The sequence below is a fragment of the Heterocephalus glaber genome, unplaced genomic scaffold (genome assembly GCF_053883595.1).
Source record: "Heterocephalus glaber isolate CG9 unplaced genomic scaffold, H.glaber_assembly_v1.0 deba00001744, whole genome shotgun sequence".
Classification (NCBI taxonomy): domain Eukaryota; kingdom Metazoa; phylum Chordata; class Mammalia; order Rodentia; family Bathyergidae; genus Heterocephalus; species Heterocephalus glaber.
Window position 1 is genome coordinate 4,422,784 of NW_028258450.1, and position 8,262 is coordinate 4,431,045.

At 39.7% G+C, this 8,262-nt stretch overlaps 1 long non-coding RNA gene across 1 annotated transcript; it reads left to right on the forward strand.

Moving 5' to 3' along the window:
- Nucleotides 1-2,139: 2,139 nt before the first annotated feature.
- LOC147821360 (uncharacterized) lies at nucleotides 2,140-6,865 on the forward strand. Its single transcript, XR_015447133.1, has 2 exons — nucleotides 2,140-2,382; nucleotides 6,633-6,865. It is a non-coding gene; the product is annotated as an uncharacterized LOC147821360 (long non-coding RNA).
- Nucleotides 6,866-8,262: the final 1,397 nt, after the last annotated feature.

Consider the following 8,262-nt stretch of genomic DNA (forward strand, 5'->3'; position numbering starts at 1 on the left):
TGTAGAAAAAGATTTCATGAACAAAACCTCAGTTGCAAGTGAACTAACACAAAGAATCAACAAGTGGGATCTCTTCTTATTAAAAAGCTTCTAGGGCCAGGGATTTAGCTCAGTGGTTTCGGCTGCCTGCTGTACAAGCGCAAGGACCCGAGTTCAATCCCTGGTACCAAAAAAAAAAAAAAAGTTTCTGCACTGCAAGAGAAACCACCAACAGTGTGAAGAGACAACCCATAATGTGGGTAAAAATTTTTACCAGTTATTCCTCAGACAAGGGTCTACTATCTAGAATATATAAAGAACTTTAAAAAATCAGACCTCCCAAATGTAAAGACACAATCCAAAAATGGGCATCTGAAATGAACAGACATTTCTCAGACAAAGAAGTAAAAGCAGCAAATAAACATGTGAAAAAAGCGTTCAACATCACTGGTCATTCATGAGATGCAAATGAAAACAACTCTGAGATTCCACCTCACCCCAGAAAGAATGGCTGCTATCATGAAATCAACCAATAACAAATGCTGGCAGGGCTGTGGGGAGAAAGGAACCCTGCTCCATTGTCAGTGGGAGTGTAGACCGGTGCAACCACTGTGGAAATTGTCATGAAGATACCTCAAATAATTAGGATTAGAGGTCCTACTTGACCCAGCTATTTTCTTAGCCATTTCTTCCCAAAAGAATTAAAAGAATCATACCACAGTGATATGTGTATGCACCCATGTTCATAGCAACACAGTTTGTAATAGCTAAAACTTAGAAACAACCCAATTGCCCATCATCTAGAGACTGGATAAAGAAAAATATCTTTTTTATATAATGGAGTACTACTCAGCCATAAAGAATGAGAAATTAGAGACATTTATAGCTAAATGGATGCACATTGAGTCAATACTCTTAAGTGAAATAAATAGTACACATATGTAAATACCAAATAGTTTCTCTCGTGTGAGAAACTGAACGTGTAAATAAGGATCAAAAGGCATAATTGATATTGTGAAATAGGAAGATAAGGTCCAAAGGGGAAGGGGAAATGGGTAAAGGAAAGAAGGGAATGGAACTAATATGACAAAATGAAAAAAATGGAAATAAAATCTTTGTAAATAGGAAGGGGTGGAGGGGTTGAAGGGAGGGCATGGGAATGGGGAAAATATAAGAACCAAGAGAGATTATGCAAAGGTATAAATTTCCAATGATAAATGTCATTACATTGTGTACCTAAAATGTACCAATAAAATTAATTTTTTTAAAAAAGAGAGAGGCAGGCATGGAGAAACACAGAAAGAAATATAAAGAAAAGGAAAAAGGAGACAGAAACAGAGAGAAAGAGAGAGAAGAACAGAGATAGTAAATGAAAATGACAGGAAAAGTCTGAAGGACAGCAAAGGAGTCACTAAGATACAAAAATGAAGAAGAAAGAAAGAAAGAAAGAAAGAAAGAAAGAAAGAAAGAAAGAAAGAAAGAGAGAGAGAGAGAAAGAGAGAAAGAGAGAAAGAGATGGGAAATGAGGTGCCACTCAAGAAATCCAAAACCTCAAAGCCTCTTATTCTGGAAATAACCAAGTCTGGGAAATGAGAACATGGCATGAAGGTGATTTATGGTCACACTGGTTCAAGTTCCATTTTTTACCAATTTGCTGTATGACTTTAGTAAGTGCTTAGCACATCTGTGCCTCTTTTTCCTCATGGTAAAATCAGGGAGTCCTACTTAGGATCCACTGCAGCATGTAGTTTTGGTAACCTGACAGATACCAAGAAGGGGCTTACATGCTTCTCCCAAACATTCCAGGATCATTGTAAAATATTTAAGAATCAAGACAATCTGGACAATGTATGTCAGAAAGCTAGTTTAAATTCTCTCGTGCATCCCTTCTTGAAAGCAAATTCTATAGCTCTTGGTCTAACATGAATCAACTGAAAGCTCTCCAGCTCCTTGTAGCTGAATATACAGAAGTGCCCTTTCTTCTCTTCATAAATTTTCTTGTCCCTGACACCAGGCCCTGCAAGAACCCATCACTCTACACATGATTGAATTCAATGGCCTCATGGATATGCATGAGAATGTCTTGGGTTTTGTTAATTAGACACAGGGTGATCCCATCCAAACTGCCTACTGATAATAACCACTTAAAGAGAAGCCTCTTTGGGAGAGCCACTCTCTTTTCCTAAAGACCAGCTGGGGTCAAAGCCATTTGGACAATCTCTGGATAATCGAGATTTTGAGAGCAGAATCTTAAAGAGCATTCATGAAGAGGGGGAGCTAGGGCCAAGAAGGACTCTCTCAAAGGTACAGAAACCTGGGAGTGTGTGAGAAGTGGGATCTGAGGTCTCCAGTGGAAGAAAAGGAGGCCCACTAGAAATCTTAAGTCCAGCCACATATAGAATTGTAAGTTTTGCAATACTTTTTTTAAAGTAAGATGAATCAGGTTTGATTTAGTTTAATAGTATTTTTATGGGATTCATGATCTCTAAATCATTACTATCTCAACAAATTATGAATATAAAAATATTATTAATGAGATCATTTACATTATTTTCTGTTTTGCCTTCAGAAATCAGTAAGTATCTTACACTTACAGCACAGGACACTTTGGATTTGCCACATTTCAAGAGCTGAAGAGTCACATGTGGCTGGTAGGCACCATATTGACTATGAGAGAGAAAAGCAAGAGGCAGTGGGGAAGGGGGACTTGGGGACAGGTTCCTTTCTCCATTAAGAAATTTGAAGAAGTAGGTGAAGGCAGATTATATGAATCATGTAAACCTGCCTGCATCCTAAGTATTTGGAGAAGAGAAGAGAAGTAGAGTTGATGATTTATTTGCCTATTAAATTCTTGGTCGTGGACTAATATTGCTTTGATTCCATGAATCTCTGTACTATCTCTCTAATGGAAAGCTTATTCTCTTTAAGAGGGACTAAGCTTAGACTTGGATGTTCCTGAGGTCCTGCCACTTTTTCCTCTAAAGGCAGCCCCTAAATGCCATAAAAGAGGCATTGTGGAGGTAGAAAGGGAGGACTTATATGAAGTTTTGTTTCAGCCATTGAATCACTTGCTACAAGGAGCAAAAGAACTTAGTATTTTAAAGACACACAACATTCCAATGACCTTACCCCCATGAGCTCCTATACTTCTCATAAAAGCTTTTATTGTTGGTTTGTTACCTACTTTACAGAGGTGGTCATTGAAAATTGGAATTCAGAGAGGGGAAATGACTAACCAAGACCACCCAGTTGCTATGTGATGGAAGGTTTTTAGTGCCGTTATCTCCTCGCCATTCCACTATAGTATTTTTGGCTTAAGAGAACTGGAGAGCAGAGCCTGTGGGCTCATCTGCCTCCTGGGTACCCTGTCAGTGCCTCAGCAATGCCTGTGGTTGTTGCTATCATTTTTCATTTTGGATGATAGGTATTGATGCTCATGTCTTATCTCTGACTGTTGCAGGGAAGAAATCATGCCTGGGTCCTCTTGCTGTTTACCATACTTTTTCTTATTTCTATTGTAAATGTCCTTGTACAGCTAATATTTTTTTAATCTTGTGGTCTCATTGACACATCTTTAGAAAATGAAGCAAAATATGATCCTTGTTTAATAGCCAAACAAACCTTGGAATTGGTGAGGATGGAGGGGGTGATGACAATCTTTAATTTTTGAAGTATGTCAGTGTGACCACTGATAAGCATGTGATAAATGGCTGTTAAAGGAACAAGGTGAAGTCCCATGGCAATTTGTTCAACCTCTGGTTGAAATATCAACTTTGGAGTAGACTTTGTTGTGCACAAATAGAGTTGTCAATCTCAGAGTGGTCACTGCTTTATGTCCTAGCTTCTTCAACCAACCTAAGGTGGGTGCCACCTCTTCACTTCATTTCACGAAAAACTGAGCAACTGTTTTGTGCCAAAGGCAATATGGTTGGTAACAATCATAGGCACAGTGTTTTATAGTTGAGAAGCTTAAGTCCTTGATTGCATTTAAGCCTATCAAGACCCTGCTCTGTAGGAAGGCATCCCCATGGTGATATGGAAGTTTGGCATAATGACTGAATGGCTCTTTATACTTCCTGGTGTAGCTAGAGTTCTACCTATTTGGGTGGTACCTTTTCATGCCTTGTTTTTCTATCTGTCAGATTAACAATAGTCCCTGCCTTATGAAGTTTTGTGATGATTAAGTAATAAAATTTAAAGTGCTCAGAAATTCAATTTCACCCATCTATACCTCTCCTGAATATACTCCCCCAAAGAGTTGAAGACATCTTACTACAGTGATACATGCATACCCATATTTATAGCAGCACAATTCACAATCACAATGCTCTGGAAACAGCATAGATGCACAACAGATGATGTACACAGTGTAATGCTATTCAGCCATAAGAATCATGTAATTTGCAGGAAAACAGATATAACTTGAGACCATAATGTTAACTAAAAAGTTTAGGTACAGAAAGTCAGATATCGCATCATTTCTCTTACATGAGAAACCTAAAATGAAAGAAAGAAAGAAAGACAGAAAGAAAGAAAAGAAAGAAAGAGGGAAAGGGAAAAAGAGGTAAAATGAGAGATGAAAGGAATTACAAAAAGGCAAAAAGGCAGACTTTTCTGATCTTGGAGTGGGGACAAGGGAGGTGAGACAGCATGAGTAAGAAGATCGAAAATGATGGAGATACTGTATGTTATATACATATACCAGTTCCTCAGAAAACGATCTATTACGTGTTGCACACAATAGTTTTTTAAAGAATAGTTAATAAGTAAATAAAAATACAAAGTGTTCAGAAATGTACTTGCATACAGCAAGAGTTCAATAAATGTTAACCACTATCATTTATTGAGCATCAACCATATATCAAGAATTCTCCCTACATTGCATCATTTAATTCCTAAAACAATCCTATGGGATAGATTTTAGTAGACCCACAGAAAGAAAAGGAAATTAAAGTCCAACACATTCTGGAACATGTTCTAGGTCATACAGATGAGCCAGAAGTCTTATCCAGCCCATCTTTCGTCAAAGCCACCACGACGCATGTGTTTAACTCTGTGGAAATGGGGAGCCTGAGGTGTGATGCTCAGAGCCACACAGCCACTTGAGAGGGAGCCAAGGGTCTGGAATCTTTTCTCTGAACCTCTCCCGGAAAGACTGACAGTGGCCATGAAAAATGTAATGTCTGTTTGTTAAGCACATTTTATATGCCGGTATTTGGAGCACTTTGTATAAGTACTTGTTTCCTGAAGGTGCTGTAACAAATTAACATGTATGGAACTGACTTAAAACAATACATACTTATTTATTCTCTTGCTGTTCTGTAAAACCAGAAGTCTCACTGGCCTAAGATCAAGGTGACAATAAAGCTGCATTCCTTTCGCAGTCTCTAAGGACAAATCCATTTCCTGGATCCAGCTTCTAGTTTGCCTGAATTCTTTCTCTGGCTCATGGCCACATCCAAATATAACTTTAATCTCTGTTTCCACTGCCACGTGGTTTCTGAATTCCTTCTTATGACATCCTACTTTGTGATGACATTGGGTCCACCTAGATAGTCCAGGACTCCCTGACTTTAGACTCTTTAACTTCATTACCTCTGTAAAATCCCTTTTACCTTGGAACCTAACACATTCACAGGTACAAGAGATACAGGTGCAGGACCGGAGATTTAGCTCAGTGGCACCGAGAGCCTGCCACATCAGTCCAAGGTCCTGAGTTCAATCCCCCCATTACCAAAGGTGGGGAGGGGAGAGAGAGAGAGAGAGAGAGAGAGAGAGAGAGAGAGAGAGAGAGAGAGAGAGAGAGAGAGAGAGAGAAACAAATTTGCTGGGGTTGGAACATTGGCATTATTCCACTTTCTGTAGCATCTGTTGACTACTTCATGCTAACATTTGAAACAGTAACAATAATCTTTTTCCTCTTCTTCTCCTTGTTCTTCTCCTTCTCCTCCTCCTCCTCCTCCACCTAATTCCTCCTTTTCCTCCTTCTTCTTTTTCATCTCCAGTTTAAGGATGAGAAACTGAGACCCAGAGCATAGATTCGCTTTGTTGAGGTCAAAATGTATTTGTTTTGTTTTGGTGTGGTTTGATTATTTGAAATAGGGTCTTGCTATGTAGCTCAGGCTGGCCGTAAACTCACTATGTAGCCCAGGCTGGCCTCAAACTCATGGCAATCCTCCTATCTCAGCCTCCTGAGTGCTTGGATTACAGGTGTGCACCACCATGCCCAACCTACATCAAAATGTAGTGAGAGGTAAGGACTTACAGCCTGAACAGTCCAGCTCCACAGTGAGTACTTGAAGCACTGTGACATTTTTCCTATATGGATCTTAGTATCTAGGCAAAAAACAAACAAACAAGAAAACATTGCTAATTGCATTTGAATCTTAAGGGGGAAAGTAGAAATGAGAGCTGGTTGCTGAAGTAACTAAGGAGTAGTTATTGGGGTTTTATTGAGTCAAGGATGTCAGTATGAAGCCATAGCTGCTAAAGAGGTTAGAGAAAGTGGCAAAATCCATCTCTCTGTGTCCATAAATAGTAACTAGTATCTGGCTCATACACCCCCATCGGCCACTGACAAAATATTTTCTAGATTAGCCACATGTATCCTAAGATTTTGAGGTGAATTTTATTTTCTCTTTCTTGATGACTAGGAAAACTGCACCCACACTTCACTGTGATTCTGTGATTTTCTCCAAGGCCATGACACAGTCTTTCCTACTAACCAACAAACAGTGAAAAGTGGCAGGATGCCAGTTCTGACTACCCCACGACTTGGGACAAAGAAGACTCCAAGCATTGAATGTGCCAGTGCACAAAGGATAACATGGTCCTTACCTGAATGTTCTGACATGGATATTTGGCTATTAAATGTTGCTTTACAGTTTACTGATTGTCTTGAGCTTCCCTCAAAATATTTCCCATGACTTGATCCAAGTAGATTCATTAATATTCCAGACTCTCAGTTGTCATCAATTCATCTGTTTGATTAAAACCCTTTATGACACCAAGTAGCAAGCTTCACACATACCCAGGGGAAAAAGCATCCTAGGTGAAGAGAAAAGCAAGTTCAAAAGTCCTGTGGCATAAGCAAGCATATCTTGCACAATAATCAATAAAAAGTCCAGTGGGGCTGGGGCAGGTCAAAGGAGGGAAAGAGATGAGAAACAGGTTCTGGAGGGAAGGCCATAGTATGGACCACTGATTGTATGATGAAGGTGAAGGATTTTAAATCCATGAATTCCACATTTTCCCACTTTAATCTGTTCAACAGTTTTGGGTTGCATTTGGAACACAAGGGAATAAGGCTCCACAAGATCCAACTTCATCCATGCACCAAGCATGCTTCTGGCCTCACTCTTTGCTCATGGCTTCAGCCATGCTGGTTTCTTGAACACATCTGGCTTTTTTCATCTAAGGCCTTTGCTGCTTATGCCTGGATGAGTCCCCACCCATCCCAGTTCCTCCAGCTCCCTTCATATCTACCTCCAACTCTTTCTCCTCTCCTCCTGGATTACACAGTATATGGCTTTCTCAAAAGGACCCTCCCATGGCATCCCAGGGAAAAGTAACCATGTCCTAGTGCTTCTTTTTCTTGGCCCCCACCCTTCTCCTTTGTAGCCATGATCATGATGAGGAGCTATATGCTTAGGCCTGGCTTCTTCAAGTTGTGTCTGTCTCCTTCATGGCCTCAGCCTCCTAAAGTCAGAGACAATCCCTGCTTCACAGGTTGCTGTACAAGCATTATCTAGGTTTCTACCCCACATATTGTATGTGCTTAACAAATTTTTGCTTCTAAATAAATGCTTAAAAGTGTCCACTAAGAAAGACTTCATCAGCAGCCTTGTAGAAAATTCACTTATACTTTGGCACTCGACTGCTTTGAAACTCGGCAAATTTGGTACTTGATGCATTTTGACATGAAAATGTTGTCCCAGAACTCATTATTTGTTTGGGACTCAACACACAACCTAGAATTTGGTATTGAGTGTCTCATGACTCACTACATTTTCCAGCCAAAACAATTTGTTTAGTACTCATCATGCCTTCCAGAGTCGATTAAAAATGAGTACCCAGGTACCACTGTAGATAGAAAAAGCAAAAGCCAAAGGCCAGGATATCAGGGAGGAGACACAATAATGATTGAGAGAAGAGATAGTGAAGAGCTGTCTTCAGTCAACAACAACAGAGACAAAGGAGAGGATGAGTCCAAGAGTTATCCAGGAAGCAGAGCTAATTGGATTTGATGATTGATAGAATGTCGAGAGCAGAGGATACAGCAAA